The sequence below is a fragment of the Dryobates pubescens genome, chromosome 21 (genome assembly GCF_014839835.1).
Source record: "Dryobates pubescens isolate bDryPub1 chromosome 21, bDryPub1.pri, whole genome shotgun sequence".
NCBI classification, from domain to species: Eukaryota; Metazoa; Chordata; class Aves; order Piciformes; family Picidae; genus Dryobates; species Dryobates pubescens.
The window spans coordinates 400,116-424,264 of NC_071632.1; positions in this window are offsets into that span (position 1 = coordinate 400,116).

Below are 24,149 nucleotides of genomic sequence, written 5' to 3' on the forward strand. Positions count from 1 at the left end.
GGCACCTCAAGCACGGTAGGTGAGCGCCGCAAGCACGGCAGGAGGGCACCCCAGGCATGGCAGGAGGGCACCCCAGGCATGGCAGGAGGGCACCCCAAGCATGGCAGGTGAGCGCCACAAGCACGGCAGGTGGGCGCCCCAAGCACGGCAGGAGCTTGCCCCAAGCACTGCAGGAGGGCAGGAAGGCGCCCCAAGCACAGCAGGTCGCCCCAAGCACAGCAGGTGAGAGCCCCAAGCACGGCAGGTGAGCACCCCAAGCACGGCAGGTGGGCTCCCCAAGCACGGCAGGAGGGCGCCTCGAGCACGGCAGGAGGGCGCCCCGAGCACGGCAGGAGGGCGCCCAAAGCACAGCAGGAGGGCGCCCAAAGCACGGCCGGTTAGCGCCGCAACTACGGCAGGAGGGCGCCCCAAGCACGGCAGCAGGGCACCCCAAGCACTGCAGGAGGGCGCCCCAAGCACGGCAGGTGGGCGCCCCAAGCACGGCAGGTGGGCACCCCAAGCACGGCAGGTGAGCGCCCCAAGCATGGCAGGTGAGCGCCCCAAGCACGGCCATTGGGCGCCACAAGCACTGCAGGAGAGCGCCACAAGCACGGCAGGAGGGCACCCCAAACACAGCAGGTGAGCACCCCAAGCTCAGCAGGTGGGCGCCACTAGCACAGCTCGTGAGCGCCCCAATCACGGCAGGAGTTCGCCCCAAGCATGGCAGGAGGGCGCCCCAAGCACGGCAGGAGGGCACTCCAAGCGCGGCAGGTGAGCGCCGCAACCATGGCGGGAGGGTACCCCAGGCACGGTAGGTGAGCGCCCCTAGCACGGCGGGAGGGCAACCCAAGCATGGCAGGTGAGCGCCCCAAGCACGGCAGGAGGACGCCGCAAGCACGGCAGGTGAGCGCCCCAAGCACGGCAGGAGGGCATCCCAAGCACAGCAGGAGGGCGCCCCAAGCACGGCAGGAGGGTGCCCCAAGCACGGCAGGAGGGCGCCCCAAGCGCAGCAGGTTGGCGCCCCGGGCTTTGCACTTGGCTGCCCGGGCCCAGCATGTGGGCGCCCTGGGCTCAGCATCTTTGTCTCTCACCTGCCCCTGTGCCCCCAGCCAGGCAGCCGAGCGCCTCAGGTCCACTCCGAGCTGGCGTGGGTGTTACACTTGGTGCTGCGGAGCCCTGCCATACCCCCCTCTCTAGGAGGTCGGTCTGGTCCCTGCCCAGACCTGTGTGCTCCTTGTAGAAAACACACAGAGCTTCCCTACGCAGTGGGCTGCCCCTGGTCTTCCGTTGCTGGTGCCACCATGCTGTTTCTGAAGTGCTGGCCTGGTCACAGCAATGGCTCACAGCATGGCGTGGTTTCGATCCTGCTGAGCTCAGTGGTTGTTGGCAGGATGCTGCATGTCCTGTGACCTCTGGTTGCACAATCGCCTCTTGCTGCTTCCCTTTGTACAGGTGGCGTTGTTGGCATTGCTGCGGTGTATCCCATGAAAACAATTCGACTCAGAGGATGTGATGCGTTCTGCCCCTGCCTGCTGTCACATACAACTAGAATAACTTTCCTAAAGACTTCTAGTGCTGTGTTATTCCTCTGAACCTGCTGGATCACAAGCAGAAAATAATCAAAAGAGCACATGCATGAGACAGGTCACAAAGACCTAAAGGAGCAATGTGGGCACCTCACAAGACCAAACAAGAAATGAAAAAGATGCTCCTGCTGTGCAGAGACAGCAGATGCATCCAATAGCACTAAGCAGGATGAATAATGAATGTAATTGCCTGCATCGGACAGGCTTCTGACACCAGAGAACTGCACACCAAGCCTCTTCCCACAGGGATTTAGAGTCACAGAATCACAAAATGTTAGGGGTTTGGAGGGACCTCTGGGGATCACCAAGTCCAACCCCCTTGCAAAAGTAGGATCACCTAGATCAGGCCACACAGGAAGACATCCAAGCAAGTTTTGAAAGTCTCCAGAAAAGCAGACTCCACAAAGCACTTCCTTATTTTACTAAAATAAGCCAGCAGATCTGGATGAGGAGATTGAGTCAGTCATCAGCAAATTTGCAGACGACACCAAGTTGGGAGCAGGAGTTGATCTGCTGGAGGGCAGAAGGGATCTGCAGAGGGACCTCGACTGACTGGACAGATGGGCAGAGGCCAACAGGATGGCATTCAACAAATCCAAGTGCTGGGTGCTGCACTTTGGCCACAGCAACCCCAGGCAGTGCTACAGCCTGGGGTCAGAGTGGCTGAGAGCTGCCAAACAGAATGGGAAATGGGGGTACTGTTTGACAGCCAGCTGAACATGAGCCTGCAGTGTGCCCAGGTGACCAAGAAGGCCAATGGCATTCTGGCCTGTATCAGGAACATTGTGGCCAGCAGGAGCAGGGAAGTCATTGTGCCCTGTGCTCAGCACTGGTTAGGCCACACCTTGAGTCCTGTGTCCAGTTCTGGGCCCCTCAGTCTAAGGAGGACATTGAGACACTTGAACATGTCCAGAGAAGGGCAACGAGGCTGGGGAGGGGTCTGGAGCACAGCCCTGTGAGGAGAGGCTGAAGGAGCTGGGGTTGCTTAGCCTGGAGAAGAGGAGGCTCAGGGGAGACCTTCTTGCTCTCTCCAACTCCCTGAAGGGAGGTTGTAGCCAGGAAGGGGTTGGTCTCTTCTCCCAGGCAACCAGCACCAGAACAAGAGGACACAGTCTCAAGCTTTGCCAGGGGAAGTTTCGGCTGGAGGTGAGGAGAAAGTTCTTCACTGAGAGAGTCATTCGTCATTGGGATGTGCTGCCCAGGGAGGTGGTGGAGTCACCGCCCCTAGAGGTGTTTAAGAGGGGATTGGACATGGCACTTGGTGCCATGGTTTAGTCATGTAGTCTGTGGTGACAGGTTGGACTTGATGATCTTTGAGGTCTCTTCCAACCTTGGTGATTCTGTGATTTGCTTCCATCCCCATCTGGGCTGGCCCATTACTCCGTAATGAGTAATCTGTTTAAAAAAGGTGTGTTAAGCTTCCTTTGCTGGAGGTAGTTCAGAGTGTTCGTATTATTTCCCACTGCATTTGAAACAGGACTTCTGCTGCCTAAGTTAGATATCTAAAAGTAAGGAATTTAGTTCAAATTGCATCTAATTCAGGATGACTACAGCTGGCAGAGAATGTAGCAGCACTGCACTCCCTGCACCCACAGCAACGTGCTGCCACCACATTTCTCACAGAAGGTTTGGATTTTGATCCAGACTCCGCGTTGCGGGGGACAGCAGGCTAGGCTCCTTCACAGGCTTGTGTGGGAGAGTGAGGCGAGGCAGGGGTGCCACGGGAACTGCCCGAGCTTCAAACACCGAGAAACAGCAACCAGCGCGACTGTGACGTGGAGCACAGCTAGCCCTTGTGGTAAGCAGCAGCAAGGCCTTGGAGGGAGTGAGGTGTGAGCAGCATGCGGGGCCAGGTGGCAGGGTGAATAAAACATAGACAGCAGTTAGGCTAAAAAGTTGGTTGCTCAAAGAGATCCAGCCATGGTTACAACTCAGCCAAAGGCTGTTAGAAAAATTGTGGGTACCCAAACAGAGGCCGCACACAGACATGCAGATGTCCAGACAACTGGCTGCAGAGCCTGGCACTTGAAACAGAGGGTGGTGAAGATGACACCTGTCTTAGGTGTGAGCAGGTCAATGATCTGCTTAACCTGGTGGCTGAACAGAAGGAAGAGGTGATAAGACTAAGGACTATAAAGGAATGTGAAAGGGAGGTAGATTTGTGGTACCAGGCTCTGCAGACACCCCTACCAGAGGGAAGTGACCCAAGCAGGGGGGAATGGCTACAGGTCCTTGTCAGGAGAGGCAAGGGAAACCCCTCATGGGCCCCCTCATCTTCCCAGCTGCCCTTGCACAACAAGTATGGGGCCCTGGAAGTTGAAGGTGAGGCAAATTTGAAGCCAGAAGAGACACCATCCCATCTCATCTGGGGGCTTGACTAAAGCAAATCAGTCCCTACCTCGCATCAGGACTTGTACCCTCAAAAAAAGAGAAGGGTGATAGTAATTGGTGATTCCCTTCTAAGGGGAACAGAGGGCCCCATATGTCAGCCAGATCCTTCCCACATGGACATCTACTGTCTCCCTGGGTCAGAGATATTACTAGAAGGCTGCCTAGCGAGGAAGAGCCCTCTGATTACTATCCCTTACTAGTTATGGAGGTGGGAAGTGATGAGGTCAAAAACAGAAGTCCAAAAGCAATCAAAAGGGACTGGGAAAACTGGTTGAGGGATCAGGGTCACAGGTAATTTTTTCATCAATAGCCTCAGTGGCAGGAAGGATACTGAAAGGAACAGGAAGTCAGGTATGATTAACAAGTGGCTCAGAGGCTGGTGCCACCAACAGAAGTTTGGGGTTTTTGATTTTGGGGAACTTTGTATGGCACCAGGTCTGCTAGCAACAGATGGAGTATATCTGTCTCACAGGGGTGAAAAGATCCTGGCAGACGAATTGGCAGGGCTTTAAACTAGGCTCAGAGGGGGAGGGAGTTAAAACCAGGTACACTGTAGAGGAGCTGTTGTGGTTTAAGCCTTAACTGGGAGTTAAGAGCTCAGATGGGGGCAAGGCTGAGAATCCCTCCCCTGCTCCCCCCTCCTCCCTCCCAACAGAGAGGGAAAAAAAAAAAGGAAGGAGCAAATCCACCAACCAATAATTTGGAGTTGGCCTGTATAACAGGTAAGGTTTACAAGGGCAAGCAACAAGGATGGATGGGAGGGGGACAAAGAAGAAGAATACAAACCCAGTCTCTCTGAAGAGACACGGAGGCAGCAGGGAGAAGGATCAGGCCTGACCATGTGGCAGAGGAGCAGGAGGGCAGCTGCAGTAGCTCTCATCTAGGAGAGGCAGGAGCCAAAAGAAGAGCTAATGGCTGCAATGTCCTGCTTTTTATACCCTAGCTGGGCAGGGAGGGGGGAGTGGAACAGACTCAGTTTCCCAGGGGGGAAAACACCCTGCAGGGAAGGCAAAGCACTCACAAGCCCTCCACCCTGTTTTTTTTTCAGGATGGGTGTTAACCCACCACAATCCACCCCTCTGTTCCACTTCCACTCTCCTGCCACAGCCTCGTCGTGCAATCTTGACACCTGGTATTCAAATCCTCGATGCAAGTCCCTCGTTGTCCTGGCTCGCTCTCTCTCAGGGCAGTCTCTCTCTGGTGCTGGTCAGTGTAGGTGGTGCTTGAACTGGGCAGGGATGTGGAGAAAAATCAGGAATCAGTCTGTCTTTGAAAGGGAAGCAGAACAATCAGAAACAGTCCATTGCTGTAGGGACATCAGGAACAGTCCGTTGCTGTAGGGAAGCAGGAACAGGTGCAGGTGAGATGACCCAGGAGCTCTCTGGGTTGGTGTGCGATGTGTATGTTGAGTCCTGGATGCTAGGCTGGTATCAAGCTAGGAGGGAGAAACTTAGAACAACTTATAACTATTCACACAGTGACTGTAATACATTGATGTGTGTTGCCCCCTCCGAGTTCATCCTCTCTCAGCCAGAGTCACGTTCTGCTGTGGGATGCACTGAATGTCCCCAGTTTCTAGCATGACCCAGTAGGTGTGACCAGGACCCTCAGCCGAGACTGCTCCTTGGGTTGGTTTGCCCCCACCAGCAGCAGGAAAAACCCACACCGCCTTCCCCAGCAGGTTCTTCTCAGCAATCACAGGAACTCCATCTCCATCCCCTGTTGGCAGCAGGTTGGACTGGGCAGGACCAGACTGGTTCACAGCTCCTCTGCTGGTCACTAACCAAGTGGCTTGAGCTGGGTGTCTTTCCCAGTTCCTGAAGGTCCCACCCCCCATGGCTTTTAGGGTGGTCTTTAGCAAGCCATTGTAGAGCTCGACCTTCCCCACAGCTGGTGCATGGTATGGGATGTGGTAAATCCACTCAGTCTCATGTTCCTTTGCCCAGTCCCTTAGGAGATGGCTCTTGAAGTGGGTTCCCTTGTCTGATTCAATCCTCCCGGGGGTGCCGTGTCTCCACAGGACATGTCTCTCTAGGCCCAGGATGGTGTTGCGAGCAGTGGCATGAGGTACTGGGTAGGTTTCCAGCCACCCTGTACTTGCCTCCACCATGGTCAGTAGGTGCTGTTTGCCACTGTGAGACCGAGGCAGGGTGATGGAGTCGATCTGCCAGGCCTCTCTGTACTTACATTTCGACCATCTCCCCCCATCCCACAGAGGCTTCATGCACTTGGCCTGCTTGCTGGCAGCACAGATGTCACACTCATGGGTGACCTGTGAGATGGCCTCCATAGAGATGTCCATGGATCTGTCCCGAGCCCACCAGTATGTGGCATCTCTCCCTTGGTGGCCAGAAGTGTCCTGGGCCCAGCAAGCTAAGAACAGCTCACCCTTGTGTTCCCAGCCCTAGTGTGTTTGGGAGATCTTAGCAGCCAGATCTGCTTGGTGGCTGTGCTTGTGCTCCTCTGTGGCTCTGCTCTTGGGGGTGTGTGCATCCATGTGCTGTACCTTGGTTGCCAGCCTGTCCAGGCGGGCAGCGATGTCTTGCCACAGGTCAGTGGCCCAAAGAGGCTTCCCCTTTTCTCTGCCACCCGTTCCTCCTCCATTCCTTCAGCCACCCCCACAAGGCATTGGCTGCCATCCAGGAGTCAGTGTGGAGGTACAGCCCTGGCCAGTTCTCTCGTTCTGCTATATCCAGGGCCAGCTGGACAGCTTTTCCCTCTGCGTACTGACTGGATTCACCTTCTCCATCCCTTGCTTCTGCCACTTGCCTTGTCGGGCTCCAGACAGCTGCCTTCCATCTCTGCTTGCTGCCTACAAGCTGGCAGGACCCATCTGTAAATAGAGCATAGCCCTTCTCATTGTCAGGGAGATCATTGTATGGGGGAGCCTCCTCAGCACGGGTCACTGTCTGCTCTGGTGGCATTCCCAAGTCAGCACCCTCTGGCCACTTGGTGATCACTTCCACTATGCCAGGGTGTTTGAAGCTCCCCATCCGAGCTCGCTGAGTTATAAGGGCCATCCACTTACTCCAGGTGGCATCTGTGGCATGTTGAGCCTCTCCCTTGGAACATCCAGGTCAGGACTGGAAGCCTTGGAGCTAGAAATAGAGGTGACTCAGTCCCAGTTACCTCAGAGGCAGCCCGGACACCCTCACAGGCAGCTAGGATTTCCTTCTCTGTCGCGGTGTAGTTGGCCTCAGAGCCTTTGTACCCCTTACTCCAGAAACCTAGGGGCCTGCCCCTGGCTTCACCAGGAGCCTTCTGCCACAAGCTCCACGTAGGATCATTCTCACCGGCCGCAGTGTACAGCACATTCTTGATCTCTGGTGCAGTCTGAACAGGTCCCAGAGCCATAGCCTGGACCACCTCTCGTTTGATCTGCTCAAATGCCACCTGCTGCTCAGGTCCCCACACAAAATCATTTCTCTTCCTTGTTACATGGAAGAGAGGCTTCACAATTTGGCTGTACCCGGGAATGTGCCTTTTCCAGAAGCCCACAAGCCCCAAAAAGGACTGTGTCTCTCTCTTGTTCGTGGGCTGCACCATAGTGGCTACCCTGCTCACCACCTCCTGAGGGATGTGGCGACAGCCATCCTGCCACTGAACACCCAGGAACTGGATCTCCCTGGCAGGCCCTTTTACCTTACTTCTCTTGATGGCAAAGCCAGCCTCCAGCAGGATATTGATTATCCTTTTACCCTTCTGGTAGACTTCCTCTGCTGTCTCACCCCATACAATGATGTCATCGATGAACTGCAGGTGCTCAGGGGCTCCACCTTTCTCTAAGGCAGTCTGGATCACTTCATGGCAGATGGTTGAGCTATGGACCCAGCCCTGAGGCAACCAATTCCATTGGTACTGTACTCCCCTCCAGGTGAAAGAAAACTGTGGTGTGCATTCTTCTGCAATGGGAATGGAGCAAAAGGCATTAGCAATGTCACTTGTGGCATACCACTTGGCTGCCTTCGATTCCAGCTCATACTGCAGCTCCAGCATGTCTGGCACGGCAGCACTGATCGGAGGAGTCACTTCATTCAGGCCACGGTAGTCCACGGTCAGTCTCCATTCCCCATTTGCCTTCTGCACTGGCCATATCGGGCTGTTGAAGGGGGAGTGAACCTTGCTGATTACCTTCTGGCTCTCCAGTTGTCGAATCAGTTGGTGTATGGGGTGCAGAGAGTCTCTGTTGGTCCTGTATTGCCTCCCATGTACTATGTGAGAGGCAAGAGGTGACTTCAAATCCTGCACCTTATGGCTGCCCACTACGGAGGGCTCATCCGACAGCTCGGGCATGGTAGACAGCTGTTCTTTGCCTGCAGTCTCCACAGCTGCCACCCCAAACGCCCACTTGTGTCCCCTAGGGTCCTTGAAGCATCCCTCCTGCAGAAAGTCAATGCCAAGAATGCAAGGTGCATCTGGACCAGTCACTATGTTGTGCTTTCCCCATTCATTCCTGGTCAGGCTTATCTCAGCTTGCAGTATAGTCAGGTCTCGTGAGCCCCCTGTGACTCCCTGAATTCTTATGGGCCTCGATAGTATCATTGGGCCCCTGTGTCCACCAGAGCTTGGTACTTCAGGACTTCTGAAGTGCCAGGCCATTTCACAAACACATCCCAGTATACTCTGTTGTCCCTGGCCTCCACCTGGCTGGAGGTAGGGCACCTCTAATGCTGGCGGCGATGTCCACACTTGTCACAGGGTCCTGTGTTGCTAGGGGAAGGGTCTCTTGAGCGAGACGGACCACTCCGGGAACCTGGGGCAGCCCTTCTCCTGGGTGAGTTATCCCTGTGGTGCCCACCTTGCAGTTCCCACACTCTGTTCCAGAGGGCAGAGGTGGGTTGGCCATGCCAGGTGTCCATGTCCTCTCCATGGTCATAGAGGAACCTCCACAGAGACACCCTTGACATCCCCTGATTGGCTTGGGGTGATCTCCTAGGGGAACGTCGCCTGTTCCTGATTGCCAAAACCTGGACCCATTCTGAAGGAGAAGGGGCAAAGGAGGCATCGCTCCCCTTCTTCAGTTCAGACATGGAGGTCTTGATCTCTTTGACAATGTCTTTAGCCATAGTTTCTATGGCTGAGATCAGGGGTTTCTGATTTACGCTGTCCTCATATTCCCTTAAATCACTGGCAAACTCACAGACAGTTTGAGGACTTCCATCCTGTCCAGTCAGGAGTATCCCTCCTAATGTGGGAGCATATTTCTGAGGAGCACCCTGGGTGAGCAGAGAGGAGACAGTGCAGGAGGTTCTTAGAGTGCATGGAGGACAGATTCTTATCCCAGGTGCTGCGTGAGCCTACCAGGGGCAAGACTATGCTTGACCTCCTCTTCACCAGCAGGGCAGGGCTGGTGGGTGATGTGGTGGTTGGAGGCTGTTTAGGGGCCAGCGACCACGAGAGAATTGAATTCTCAGTATTCGGTCAAACTAAGAGGGGCAGCAAGAAGACCTCCACTCCGGACTGCCAGAGGGCAGACTTCAGGTTACTCAAGGAACTAACTCAGAAGGTTCCTTGGGAAACAGCCCTTAGAAACAAAGGGGTCCAGGAGAGCTGGGCCCGCTTCAAGGAGGAACTCTTGAAAGCACAGGAACAGGCTGTCCCAATGCGCCGGAAGATGAGCCGCCGGGGCAGATGGCCAGCCTGGATGGGTGATGAGCTTCTAAAAGAACTAAGGGAAAAACAGAGGGTGTATCATCTTTGGAAGAAAGGAGAAGCAACCCATGAAAAGTTTAAGGATGTTGCTAGGTCTTGTAGGAAGAAAATTAGGGAGGCAAAAGCACATTTGGAGCTTAGACTGGCCTCTGCTGTGAAGGACAACAAAAAGTCCTTCTATAAATACATTAATAGCAAGAGGAAGGGCAGGGACAACCTCCACTCCTTGGTGGACATGGAGGGGAACGTTGTAACAAAGGATGAGGAAAAGGCAGAGGTACTTAACAACTTCTTTGCCTCAATTTTTACTAGCAGGACAGAATGTCTTCCAGACAGCTGGCCTGCAGAGCTGGCAGAAGGAGCCAGAGAGCTGCATAGTTTCCCTGTGTTCCATGAGCAGGTGATTGGAACTCTCCTCAGCAGCTTGGAGCCCCACAACTCCATGGGACCAGATGGGATCCATCCTAGGGTGCTGAGAGAGCTGGCAGATGAGCTGCCAAGCCACTCGCCATCATTTTCCAGCAGTCCTGGCTCACTGGAGAGGTCCCAGAAGACTGGAAGATGGCTAACGTGGTGCCCATCCACAAGAAGGGCCGGTTGGATGAGCCAGGGAATTCCAGGCCTGTCAGCCTGACCTCAGTGCCAGGCAAGATTATGGAACAGGTCATCTTGAGTGCAGTCACACAGAACTTAGAGTATGGCCAAGGGATCAGGCCCAGCCAGCATGGATTTAGGAAGGGCAGGTCCTGTCTGACCAACCTGATCTCCTTCTATGATCAGGTGACTGCCTGGTGGATGTGGGGCAGGCTGTGGATGTGGTCTACCTGGACCTCAGCAAGGCCTTTGACACTGTCCCCCATGGCAGACTCCTGGCCAAGCTGTCAGCCCCTGGCTTGGATGGGAGCACACTGCATTGGGTCAGGAACTGGCTGGAGGGCCGAGCCCATAGAGTGGTGGTGAATGGTGCCACATCCAGCTGGCAGCCGGGCACCAGTGGTGTGCCCCAGGGATCAGTGCTGGGCCCCATGCTCTTTAACATCTTTATTGATGATCTGGACAAGGGCATTGAGTCCATCATCAGTAAATTTGCTGACGACACCAAGCTGGGGGCAGGAGTTGATCTGCTGGAGGGTAGAGAGACTCTGCAGAGGGACCTCGACAGGCTGGACAGATGGGCAGAGTCCAAGGGCAGGAGATTGAACACATCCAAGTGCCGGGTTCTGCACATTGGCCACAGCAACCCCATGCAGAGCTACAGGCTGGGGTCAGAGTGGCTGAGAGCAGCCAGGCAGAGAGGGACCTGGGGGTGCTGGTCGATGGTAGGCTGAACATGAGCCTGCAGTGTGCCCAGGCAGCCAAGAGGGCCAATGGCATCCTGGCCTGCATCAGGAACAGTGTGGCCAGCAGGAGCAGGGAGGTCATTCTGCCCCTGTACACTGCACTGGTTAGGCCACACCTCGAGTCCTGTGTCCAGTTCTGGGCCCCTCAGTTTAGGAAGGAGGTTGACTTGCTGGAGCGTGTCCAGAGAAGGGCAACAAAGTTGGTGAGGGGCTTGGAATACAAACCGTATGAGGAGAGGCAGAGGGAGCTGGGGTTGCTTAGCCTGGAGAGGAGAAGACTCAGGGGCAATGCTCTCTACAACTCCCTGAAGGGAGGCTGTAGTCAGGCAGAAGTTGGTCTCTTCTCCCAGGCAACCAGTACCAGAACAAGAGCACACAATCTCAGGCTTCGTCAGGGGAGGTTTAGGCTGGAGGTTAGGAGGAAGTTTTACACAGAGAGAGTGATTGCCCATTGGGATGGGCTGCCCGGGGAGGTGGTGGGGTCGCCGTCGCTGGGGGTGTTCAGGGTGAGGCCTGACAGGATGCTTGGTCGCATGGTTTAGTTGATTAGGTGGTGTTGGATGATAAGTTGGACACCATGATCTTGAAGGTCTCTTCCAACCTGGTCTATTCTATTCTATTCTATTCTATTCTATTCTATTCTATTCTATTCTAAGGGCTGTTTTCCAAGGAACCTTCTGAGTAACCTGAAGTCTGCCCTCCGGCAGTCCAGAGTGGAGGTCTTCTTGCTGCCCCTCTTAGCTTGACCGAATACCGAGAATTCAATTCTCTCCTGGTCGCTGGCCCCTGAACAGCCTCCGACTACCACATCCCCACCAGCCCTGCCCTTTTGGTGAAGAGGAGGTCAAGCATAGTCTTGCCCCTGGTAGGGTCATGCAGCACCTGGGATAAGAATCTCTCCTCCATGCACTCTAAGAACCTCCTGGACTGTCTCCTCTCTGCTGTGTTGAGATCCCAGCAGATGTCAGGCAGGTTGAAGTCGCCCATGAGGACAATGTCAGGCGATCTTGAGACAGTTAGGACTCTGAAGTTTAGGAAAGCAAAATTCCAGCTCTTCAAGGAGTTAGTAAATTGGACCCCATGGGAAACAGCCCTCAGGGAGAGGGGAGCAGAACAGAGATGGCAGATCTTTAAGGATGCTCTCTATAGAGCACAGAAGATCTCAATCCCCACGTGTAAGAAATTGGACAAGGAGGGCAAGAGACCACCATGGTTGAGCTGTCACCTGCTGATCAAAGGACAAGTTGAAGCTACACAGAAAATGGAGGGACAGGGATCCTGAGAAGAGTATGGGGACATTGCCCAGCTGTGTAGGAATGAGGTCAGGAAGGCCAAGGCACAGCTGGCACTGAATTTAACAAGGAATGTAAAGAAAACCAAGAAAGGCTTCTACAGGTGCAGCAACTAGAAAAGGAAGGTTAAAGAAAGCATCCATTCCCCCTGATGAGCAACAGTGGGGAACTTGTGTCAACAGACAAGGAGAAGCCTGAGATTCCCAACAACTTTTTTGCCTCAGTCTTCACTGGCAAACCCTCTCCTCATTGCTCTCATGTTGAGGGGCCACAAGTTGGTTCCTCCCATTGTACGTGAAGACACCCGAAGATAGACAAGTCCATAGGACCTGAGAAATGCATCCCAGAGTCCTGAGAGAGTTAGCTGATGGAGTCGCCAAGCCACTCTCCATGACATTTGAATAGCCCTGACAGTCAGGTGCAGCCCCTGGAGACTGGAAGAAGGGAAGCATCACAGACAGTGTTGAAAAGGGTAGAAAGGAGGACCAACCTGTCAGCCTGTGGTGGTTTAGGCTGGGTGCTGGCCCAGATGCCACTGCACAGACCACACCTGGGAGGTCCCAAAAGGGTCCAGCCCACTGGGTGGTCACAGCAAACCAGGTTATTTCACCTACAATCCTCTGCTCCCCTATAAAACATCCACAAGGAGTCTTCACTTCCTCCTTCGTCCCCTGCTGCTGCCTAGGTACAATGGCATGAGCCGCCTCCCCTGGGCCTGCCCAGGCCCAAGGCTGGGCTGGGGGGGGGAGAAAGAGCCCTGGGGGGGGGTTGGGTGTACCCCCAGGTGGGGATGGGACATTCTTAGGTATGTTCTGAGATATCTCTCTCTTTTGTCACGGTGCCTTTGGCTCTCTGTAAAACTTTCATTGGTGGTTTTTTTATTTTTTCCCATTTAAGCTTTCCATCACTTTTGCAATCCCTTTGTCTGAGTCGTTATTTCTGCCTGTGGTGGGGAGGGGGTTTGCCCCAACCCATTACACAGCCCCACCTCTGTGCCTGGGCAGATCATCACAGTATAACCAAGGTTGGAAGAGACCCCAAGGATCATCAAGTCCAACCTGTCCCAACAGACCCCACAACTAGACCACGTTGTGGTCAAGTGCCACGTCCAATCTCCCCTTGAACACCTCCAGGGACGGCGACTCCACCACCTCCCTGGGCAGCCCATTGCAATGACGAATGACTCGCTCAGTGAAGAACTTTTTCCTCACCTCGAGTCTAAACCTCCCCTGGCACAGCTTGAGACTGTGTCCCCTTGTTCTGGTGCTGGTTGCCCCGGGAGAAGAGACCAACCCCTTCCTGTCTACAACCACCTTTCAGGTAGTTGTAGAGGGCAATGAGGTCACCCCTGATCCTTCTCTTCTCCAGGCTAAACAATCCCAGCTCCCTCAGCCTCTCCTCATAGGGCTTGTGCTCAAGGCCTCTCCCCAGCCTTGTTGCCCTTCTCTGAACACGTTCAAGTGTCTCGATGTCCTTCCTAAACTGAGGGGCCCAGAACTGGACACAGTACTCAAGGTGTGGCCTAACCAATGCAGAGTCCAGGGGCACAATGACCTCCCTGCTCCTGCTGGCCACACTATTCCTAATACAGGCCAGGATACCATTGGCCCTCTTGGCCACCTGGGCACACTGCTGGCTCATGTTTAGGCGGCTGTCAATCAGCACCCCCAGGTCCCTCTCTGCCTGGCTGCTCTCAGCCACTCTGACCCCAGCCTTTAGCTCTGCATGGGGTTGCTGTGGCCAAAGTGCAGCACCTGGCACTTGGACTTGTTAAATGCCATGCCATTAGACTCTGCCCATCTGTCCAGTCGGTCAAGGTCCCTCTGCAGAGCCTTTCTACCTTCTAACTGACTAACATCCGTTCCCAACTTGGTGTCATCTGCAAACTTGCTGATGACTGACTCAACCCCCTCATCCATATCATCAATGAAGATGTTGAAGAGGATGGGGCCCAGCACTGATCCCTGGGGGACGCCACTGGTGACTGGCCGCCAGCCGGATGTGGCACCATTCACCACCACTCTCTGGGCTCGGCCCTCCAATCATTGAATAGATGCCAGGCTGAGGCACACAGAAGACATGGAGGTGATTCAAGACAGCCAGCAGGGCTTTGCTAGGGACAGGTCCTGCCTGACTAACCTTGTGTCTTTCTACGATAGAGTGACTATGGCAGAGGATAAGGGACGATCTATGGATATGATCTACCTGGACTTCTGCAAGGCCTTTAACACTGTCCCTCACAACTTCCTGCTGGCCAAGTTGGAGAGATGTGGATTTGATGGGTGGACTGTTCAGTGGATAAGGAATTGACTGGATGGTCACATCCAGAGGGTAGAGCTCAATGGCTTGAAGTCCAGCTGAAGAGCAGTGACATGTGGTGTCCTTCAGGGGTCTCTACTGGTGTGGCAATGCCAGCAACGAGCAGTGTGAGCAATCTGGCAGTGCAGGCCTAGAGCCTGACATGGTGGTAGGCCATGCTCAGCGTAAGTGCAGAGCCAGCTAGCAGTGTACCAAAACAGTGCTGTGCCTGCAGCATGTAACTAAAGCAGGACACTAGTAGCTATAAACACAGCAAGTTCTCTTGGGACAGCAGGACATGCACCTGCATCAACAAACCTCATGTGTCAGCAGTAGTTGGACCAATAATCTATAATAATGTGATGTGTGGTCACTCATAGGGAACCAATGAGGCCATGCCAACAAGGCTCTCTGAGTTTATGTAAGTTGTAGCAGTTCCCTTGCTAGGCACTTCAGCCTTTCCTATCCCCTCGTCTTCTTTGCTTTACACTACTATGCTGTACTCACTATGCTCGCACTATAGTCCTACAATACTGGAACAATAAAGGATCAATACTTGATCATATTGGTCAGCTGTATTGACTCCAATCTCTGTCCCATTATACTGGGACCTGTGCTGTTTAATATTTTTATCAGTGATATAGACAGCAGGGTCAAGGGCACTATCAGCAGTGTGCAGATGGCACCAAACTGTGTGGTGATGTCAATACACCAGAGGGACAGGATTGCCATCCAGAGGGACCTGGACAGGCTGAAGGGTCCTGCACCTGTGCCAGAACAATCTTCACTATCAATACAAACTGGGAGAGGAGATGACAAAATGCAGCCCCATAGAAAAGGACTTGGGGGTGGCAAGGGACAAGAAGCTGGACATGAGCAGACAGTGTGAACTTTCAGCCCAGAAGACCAATGGCAGCTGGAGCTGCATCAAAAGATGCATTGCCAGCATATCCAGAGAAGTGGTTCTGCCACGTTGCTCTGGGGAGACCTCACCTGGAGAACTGTGCACAAGTCTGGAGCCCTCAACACAAGGAAGGACATGAAGCTGATGGAGAGGGTTCAGAGGAGGCCATAAAAATGATCAGGGGGTTGGGGCATCTCAGACTGAGGGAGCTGGGGGTGTTAAGCCTGAAGAAGAGAAGACTCCAGGGAGACCTAATAGCAGCCTTCCAGTACCTGAAGAGGGCTACATGAAGGATGGAGAGAGACTGTTCACAAAGGCCTGCAGTGACAGGATGAGGGACAAAGGCTTCAAACTGGAGCAGAGCTGTGGTGGGTTGAAAATTTCTCCCACATAAAATTTGCCAGCCCAGCTGAGTTGGAAGCAAATGAAGCTGTAATTACAAGCACAACTACAATCTACAATGGAATGCAGTGAACGTGTACAGATATACAATATTTACACTATTTACAGGTATTTACAATTGATAAACAGCACAGGATACCCCTGGCCAAAACCAGGGGAGCTAATAGCTTCTCCCTCCCCTGCTCCCCTCCTCACCCCCCTGTACACAAAAGGGAGAGGAGACAGAGCAGAGAGGTTGTTAATTAACTGTTGTTAATACAACAGCAGTGCAGTCAAGGTCAGTAAAGCCAGGAGCAGCATCAGCCAGAGCCGAAGAAGCTAAAAGAGAGATTGGTTTTGTACAACTAGTTTAAGTCCCTTATCTCTCCAATGGCTTGCTTAGAACTTACCATTATTTTCCTTTTTACACCCAAGGGTGATTTATTTACATTTTACCACTTTCTGTTCAAGATCTGTGGAAAATTTTGAAGGTACAGCCTAAAACTACCACAAGAGCAGATTTAGATTGGATGTGAGGAACAAGTTCTTTGCTATGAGGGTGGTGGAACCACTAGAACAGGTTGCTCAGGGAGGTGGCTGAAGCGCCATCCCTGGAGATATTCAAGGTGAGGCATAACAGGGCTCTGGGCAACCTGATCTAGTGGAGGATGTCCCTGCTGAGTGCAGGACCTTTGGAGGTCCCTTCTGGCCTGAACCATTCTATGATTCTAACAATACATCATGGCAGAAGTTCCCTGGTGGATCATGCCATTCATCTGACTCACCTCACAATTAGACCCCAGGAAAGGGAAGAAGTGAGAAGACACAACTGGGGACTGTACTTCACCAGACTGGGTCCTGAAAACCAGGCATGTCCGGGGGATTATTCATCTGTTCTAGTTCAGGCCTCATTCTGACTTGGTCTCTGCAGCCATCTGACTCTACTGATTTCACAGAGGAGCTCATCTAACCCGACAGCAGACTTAGAACTTAACTACCTGTGGTCGTTTGAGGCTGTGCCTTTAAGGACAAACAGTGCTGAGACACTGGCTAAATGTTTTCGGTACTAGAACCAAAACATTCTGATATTCTAAACGAATTTCATTGGTTGATAAACAAAAATGCAGCTTTAGATTGTGAAGCAGTTGGAAATTTTTTTTTCCTCAGTTCAGTTTCGTTTGGGAGTTGGGGGAATTGGAGTTTCAGCCTGTTCTCCCTGCCTGCTTCTCTGCGAACTGCTGGAGTTGGCCTTCAGATAAGCAAACACTAATCCTGCATGGGCTTTTGAAGCTTACTAACAACTCTTTTCCTTAGTAACTTGCCTTTCTTTCTCTCTCTAACCCCTGTTTGGGGAAAAAGGGAGGTAGTGGGGGAGAGAGGGGGTTCCAAGGAGGGGATCCCTCCCTCGGGGAGGGATTTTTGTTGTGTTATTTCTCTCTGCTGTGTATTTCTGTGTATATATTGTAAATACCTCTATATATTGTGTTATATATAACCTGCTTTCCATATATGCTTGTAAATATATAGCTTGCTCTTTTGACTGAGTTAGCTGTGGTTTCTTACTCTGTGGAGGAGAGAGAGCTAAGCCCTCTCTCAACCTACCACACTACCCCTCTTGCCTTGCAGACCACTAAGAGATAAAGGCATGTGTTTGGCTGACTGCCAGGGCAACTCCTCTCCTGCATTTTAAAGACTGACCAAGCAACTGTTTCATTTGTTTGCTTGTTGAGATGATTTATTACTTATTTTTAAAATTATGGCAAGGGTTTATCCATACCAAGGTCAGTTTCAGATTGTGATGATACACAGTGAATCATTTCCCTATAGTCTTCTGGTAGGAGAAGCTACTTAGGAGCAGCAAATTGTTATCCCACAAGCAGGGTCATTTACCTGCTGTGGAACAGCCAATATACTCAGAGCAGAGGGAGGTTATTTATCCTGGTTCTGCACAGAAGAAAGAGTGCTGAGGGTAGTTCCACAAAGCTAACCCACCATATGCTCAAACAACAGCACCTTATAACAAGTTCCCCATGAGCTGGCAATGTAACTTTGTGTCCACGAATGCCAATGGTCTCCTGGGGTGTATTAAGAAGACTGTGGCCAGCAGGTCCAGGGAGGTTCTCCTCCCCCTCTGCTTTGCCTTAGTGAGGACACACCTGGAGTATTGTGTTGAGTTCTGGGTTCCCCAGTTCCAAGAGAGACAGGGAACTATTGGAGATAATTCAATGGAGAGCCACAAAGATGCTGAAGTGACTGGAGCATCTCTGTGAGGAGGAAAGGCTGAGAGACCTGGGCTCTTCAGCCTGGAGAAGAGCAGCCTGAGTGATGACCAACAGCTAAAGGGTGGAGGCCAAGAGGATGGGGCCAGGGCACTTTTCAGTGGTACCCAGTGATAGGACAAGGAGCAATGGGCACAAACTGGAACCTAGGAAGTTTCACTGAAACATAAAGGAAAACTTCTTTGATGTGAGGGTGCTGGAGCCCTGGAGCAGACTGCCCAGAGAGGTTTTACTGTCTTTAGATACTGATTTTACCTGCTGTGTCTTTTTGTCTGGTTACTTTAACCTTGGAAGTCTTCCTGTCCTTTAGTCTTAAAGGTTTTCCATTCTTGCTATCCTGGTTTCAGAATAGTTCATTATCAGCTTATTCTGCCTAAAAGTTTTTAACTACATTCTTCCAGCACCAAACTTACAAATGACAACCTGCTAGAGAATTTCTGGTAGCTTTTGCAGTCACTCAGCTGACACATATCCACATTAGACAGGTGTATTTTTTAGAGGAAGACAATAACATTATGGCCATGGAGGGGAAGTCCACAGCGGTTCCAGTTTCCTGGAGGAAAATTAGACTTGGCATCACTATTTATTTTAGAACATACTAGCTTGCTAGCTGCTGCACTGTGAAGATAAGGTGTGGAATTCCAGGAAACAGGCCAGTACCCTTTTAGCAAGGACAGAGATAGGAAGAGCCGGTTTTCTCAGGGATCGGTCACATGGACCTCTGTTTTAACTCTTTTCATCAGAGTCTATTATCTGCATTGCTTACAGAACTGGAAGCTGGGCTGAAAAGAAACTCAAAGGAAAAGAGGAAGGTACAGAACAGAGGAAGTGGCATCAGGCCATTTAATCACAGCTTTTGCCTTTGACAGGGCAAGTACAAGATTATTTTGGATGGCATACAAGATGTACTGCACAGCAATGCGATGATGGGGCAAAGGCAAAACTCATTCCAGTCTCAGGCCACAGGAGAGTGTTCTAAGTGCTGGATCACAGTGATTTACTTCCCATATGCAATCTTATTGTACATGTCTGAATATTTTACAAGTGTCCCAAGTTGCTTAAGGTATTCTTGTCTATTTCCTTCTACAAAAAGACTATATGGTACCTTAAGCCTGGTGTCTTATGTTATACAGATAGTCAGCTAAAATTATTTAATTGCCCTTTTGGGCCTTAACATTTATGAAGTATTCAGGATTATAGGAAACACAGAGCTGGACTTCCTCAAATCGAGGTTGGAACTAGATAAGTATTCAAATAATGAGCTTTATAAAGCAATTAGTTTTGCCCTGTGTGACAGGTTGAGGCAGATAAGAAAACTAATCCTTGCATACGCTTTGAGCTAACAGAATTTCCTCCTTAATAATTCCCTTTTCTCTCTCTTTAACCCTTTTTGGGAAAAAAGGGAGGTAGGGGGAGAGAGGGGGTACAGGGGGGGGAGCCACCTGGCTGGAGGAGGGAGTTTTGTTCTGTATTACGTTCTTTGCTGTATATTTATGTATATATTGTAAATACTGCATATTGTGTATATATTCACTGCATTACATCCTGCTCTTATATCATTTCTGCTTCTCTGACTGAGTTAGCCTTGGTTTCTTTGTGTGTATGGGAGAACTGAACTTTCTCTCACCACCACATCATGGCACCTCCGCTGCTCCTGCTTGCCCCCAGTGCCCCTTGTGCTGTCCTTGGACATCCCTGAGCAGAGCCTGGCTCCAGCCCTGCACATCTCCTTGGTGGACATGGAGGGGAACGTTGTAACAAAGGATGAGGAAAAGGCAGAGGTACTTAACAACTTCTTTGCCTCAATTTTTACTAGCAGGACAGAATGTCTTCCAGACAGCTGGCCTGCAGAGCTGGCAGAAGGAGCCAGAGAGCTGCATAGTTTCCCTGTGTTCCATGAGCAGGTGATTGGAACTCTCCTCAGCAGCTTGGAGCCCCACAACTCCATGGGACCAGATGGGATCCATCCTAGGGTGCTGAGAGAGCTGGCAGATGAGCTGCCAAGCCACTCTCCATCATTTTCCAGCAGTCCTGGCTCACTGGAGAGGTCCCAGAAGACTGGAAGATGGCTAACGTGGTGCCCATCCACAAGAAGGGCCGGTTGGATGAGCCAGGGAATTCCAGGCCTGTCAGCCTGACCTCAGTGCCAGGCAAGATTATGGAACAGGTCATCTTGAGTGCAGTCACACAGAACTTAGAGTATGGCCAAGGGATCAGGCCCAGCCAGCATGGATTTAGGAAGGGCAGGTCCTGTCTGACCAACCTGATCTCCTTCTATGATCAGGTGACTGCCTGGTGGATGTGGGGCAGGCTGTGGATGTGGTCTACCTGGACCTCAGCAAGGCCTTTGACACTGTCCCCCATGGCAGACTCCTGGCCAAGCTGTCAGCCCCTGGCTTGGATGGGAGCACACTGCATTGGGTCAAGAACTGGCTGGAGGCTGAGCCCAGAGAGTGGTGGTGAATGGTGCCACATCCAGCTGGCAGCCGGGCACCAGTGGTGTGCCCCAGGGATCAGTGCTGGGCCCCATGCTCTTTAACATCTTTATTGATGATCTGGACAAGGGCATTGAGTCCATCATCAGTAAATTTGCTGACGACACCAAGCTGGGGGCAGGAGTTGATCTGCTGGAGGGTAGAGAGACTCTGCAGAGGGACCTCGACAGGCTGGACAGATGGGCAGAGTCCAAGGGCAGGAGATTGAACACATCCAAGTGCCGGGTTCTGCACATTGGCCACAGCAACCCCATGCAGAGCTACAGGCTGGGGTCAGAGTGGCTGAGAGCAGCCAGGCAGAGAGGGACCTGGGGGTGCTGGTCGATGGTAGGCTGAACATGAGCCTGCAGTGTGCCCAGGCAGCCAAGAGGGCCAATGGCATCCTGGCCTGCATCAGGAACAGTGTGGCCAGCAGGAGCAGGGAGGTCATTCTGCCCCTGTACACTGCACTGGTTAGGCCACACCTCGAGTCCTGTGTCCAGTTCTGGGCCCCTCAGTTTAGGAAGGAGGTTGACTTGCTGGAGCGTGTCCAGAGAAGGGCAACAAAGTTGGTGAGGGGCTTGGAATACAAACCGTATGAGGAGAGGCAGAGGGAGCTGGGGTTGCTTAGCCTGGAGAGGAGAAGACTCAGGGGCAATGCTCTCTACAACTCCCTGAAGGGAGGCTGTAGTCATCATCATTGGAGGTGTTCCAGGAGGAGATTTGATGGGGTGCTTGGTGCCATGGGTTAGTTGATTAGGTGGGTTAGATTGGTTGAGGGGTTGGACGCGATGATCTTGAAGGGTCTCTTCCAACCTGGTTTATTATTATTATTATTATCATTATTATGTTTATCTTTATCTTTATCCCCAGCAATGAGGGTAGCCCTCAGGCTCCTGTGCTTCAAGCTCCAAGCCCCAGCTCCCTCAGCTGTCCTCACAGGGAGATGTTCCACTGCCTGCAGCAGCTTTGTGGCTCTGTGCTATACTCTTTCAATCAGTTCCCTGAGGTCCTTCTTGAACTGAGGGGCTGTGGTGAAGGCACATTGTGCCGAGACATTGAATCTTGCCCCAGCATGTGGGCAAGCTCCCCCTCCCTCAGGAGGAAGACAAAAGCCAGGCTAGCACGCTGCTGGTGCATGGTGTGCTCGTGCATTCTCCAAATATGGAAGAATTCTAGCTTCATGCTTTCCCTTAGGCTGAAGCCAGTTGTTTATGAGAATGCCCATTGGTCAAACCCAGCCTCGAGATCTTCTATAAGTATTACCCCAGTGAGTAAACAAGTGCTCTTTTCCTGCCTTCCTGCCTTCCTCCTCCATTTCTGTCTCTGTGCTAGCTCGAGAGTTAAGTCCGAGCCGCTGCCTCTGCAACTGAGTTTATTGTTTAGCTTCTGTTACACACATGCACGCACATCAAGGCATCTGCATGTGAGAAGCGACTGGAGGAATTATTTCCATAGAGGAAGGATACCACGCTGAGCTGAGAAGCTAGCGTCACAGCCAGTCACACGACCGGGAGAGGAACCCCCCCGTCGCTACTGCGTGGACTGGATCAACCCCCGAGGGTAAGATCTGCCTAATTATCGGGGAGAAGGGACTTGACCGTGCCAGGTCCCCGCGTAATTGCTTAACCCCACCATAGTGGAGAGAAGAGCGCCACGTGCCGCTCCGAGCCCTGTTAACTCCAGGGATTACTCAGCAGCATTCGTGCCTACACTGCACTGAACTCCTCCCCCCGGACCGCTCCGGGTATCCTGCTGTTGCTTTGAGCCCAGCAAACGAGAAGCTGCTGCCTGAGAGAACTTGCCGAGCCGGGTCCGCCCCGCCGATATTCCTCGTTCCCGGGGCCGCCCCTGCAGATCCGCGTACCGCCGCGTCCCCCAGGCAAGTCTGCCGGCGATCGCCGTCCCGCCGTGTGGTGCGGATCAACTCTGAGGACCAGCTCGTCTCCGGACCAGCCCTACCAGCCCGTCCTCTCGTGCACGCCAGCTCTGCGAGACCCCAGTTTCGAACCGGCGGCACACAGGACAAAGCTCCGTCTGAGCTCGACCAGAAGTTGCGCACGTCCCGTCGAGTCGCCATCTAGTGGCCAAGCGGCGGAACTGCACCCTTCTTGCATATAAATCTAGAAATAGCTTGTAATTAGCTCAAATAAGTTCTAATCATAATACTAAGCCAGTTATGGGATATATTTCACGAACGTGCACTAGAACATGTATATAAGTTGGTGATTCATCGGTTATTGACAATTTTATAATAATAATTAAAAAATAATTTTCATAAATCATAAGTCATAAGTAATAAAGCAATAACCTCCCTCTTCACCACAGGGGCCCAGAACTATATGCCATATTCCAGATGTGGCCTCACCAGGGCAGAGTTGAGGGGGAGGAGAAACTACTAATTTACAGCCCTTCTAATGCACCCCAGCATGCCATTGATAACGCTTTATATTATTTTCACAGCACTAAAACTTTTCATTTCATACAAGTATTCCCAATCTGAATAAGTACATTTTGTAACAAAAAGAAACTATTATAAAAAACCACATAAGGAAATAATTCTCATAAAAGCTTCATCTTGTTTTTCTGGAAATAGATTTGAAATCAAATCCACTGAGCTCTCTAAGGCTCTGAATATTCATTTGTGCAATAGGAACCTATCAGGCACACCCTGAAAACAGCAGACATGCACAAGGCCAGGAAAGCCACTCATTTCTCTAATAACTATACAGCAGTGATGATGGTTTGGAACCAAAGTGAATAAAGAGAACTGCCTGTGAAGGCTGAGAATGAAGATGAAACTTCAGGATCCACTCACCACAGTACAAAAAACCTTGATGTTAATGTCTGAAAAATTCATTAGTGTAGTGGTGTGATGGTTCAATCCACCCACACCCACATAAAGCACAGCTAAACTTAGCCAGAGAAGTGAATGGAAAGCTGTATTTTACAAGCAATAATGAAATGCAATGAATATATACAAAATATACAGTATTTACAATATTATACAAGAATTTACAGGAAAGAACACAAATGCAGATCCTCCCAAGGAGAATCCCCCCTTGGGCTCCTCCCAAACCTCTCTCCCTTTCCCCTAGCAGTTAATTAGGTGAAAAAGGAGAAAAAGAAAGAAAAGGATATTAAGGGAATTTGTTCGTTCAAACCTTAGTTAGAGAAGTTAGCTTCTTATCTTATCAGTTCCAGCCCAGGGTCAGTTGCATGCTCACTGGCCAAGAACAGAAAGAAAGACTGAAGACAGACTGTAGGTTCTTAAAGCTACATTCTACTGATGTACCAATGAAATTAGTTTAGAATTATCTCCTTTTGTTTTCCTTTTTGCACCAAAACATTCAGCTAGAGAATTCTGTGCCTTTTGTTAAAGGCACAGCCTAAACCGATCACAATCCACCCCTTCTAACCAATGTCATTGGCTGTTCGTACCGTCCATTCGATCTAGAACAATATCTACAGTTTGTAGGTAAAGTTCACAGTCCATCCTGGCTATCCTCAGCTGTAGATGATTCAGAAGTGCAAGAAAATCAGGAAACAAGGAAACAGAAAACAGTTTCTGTC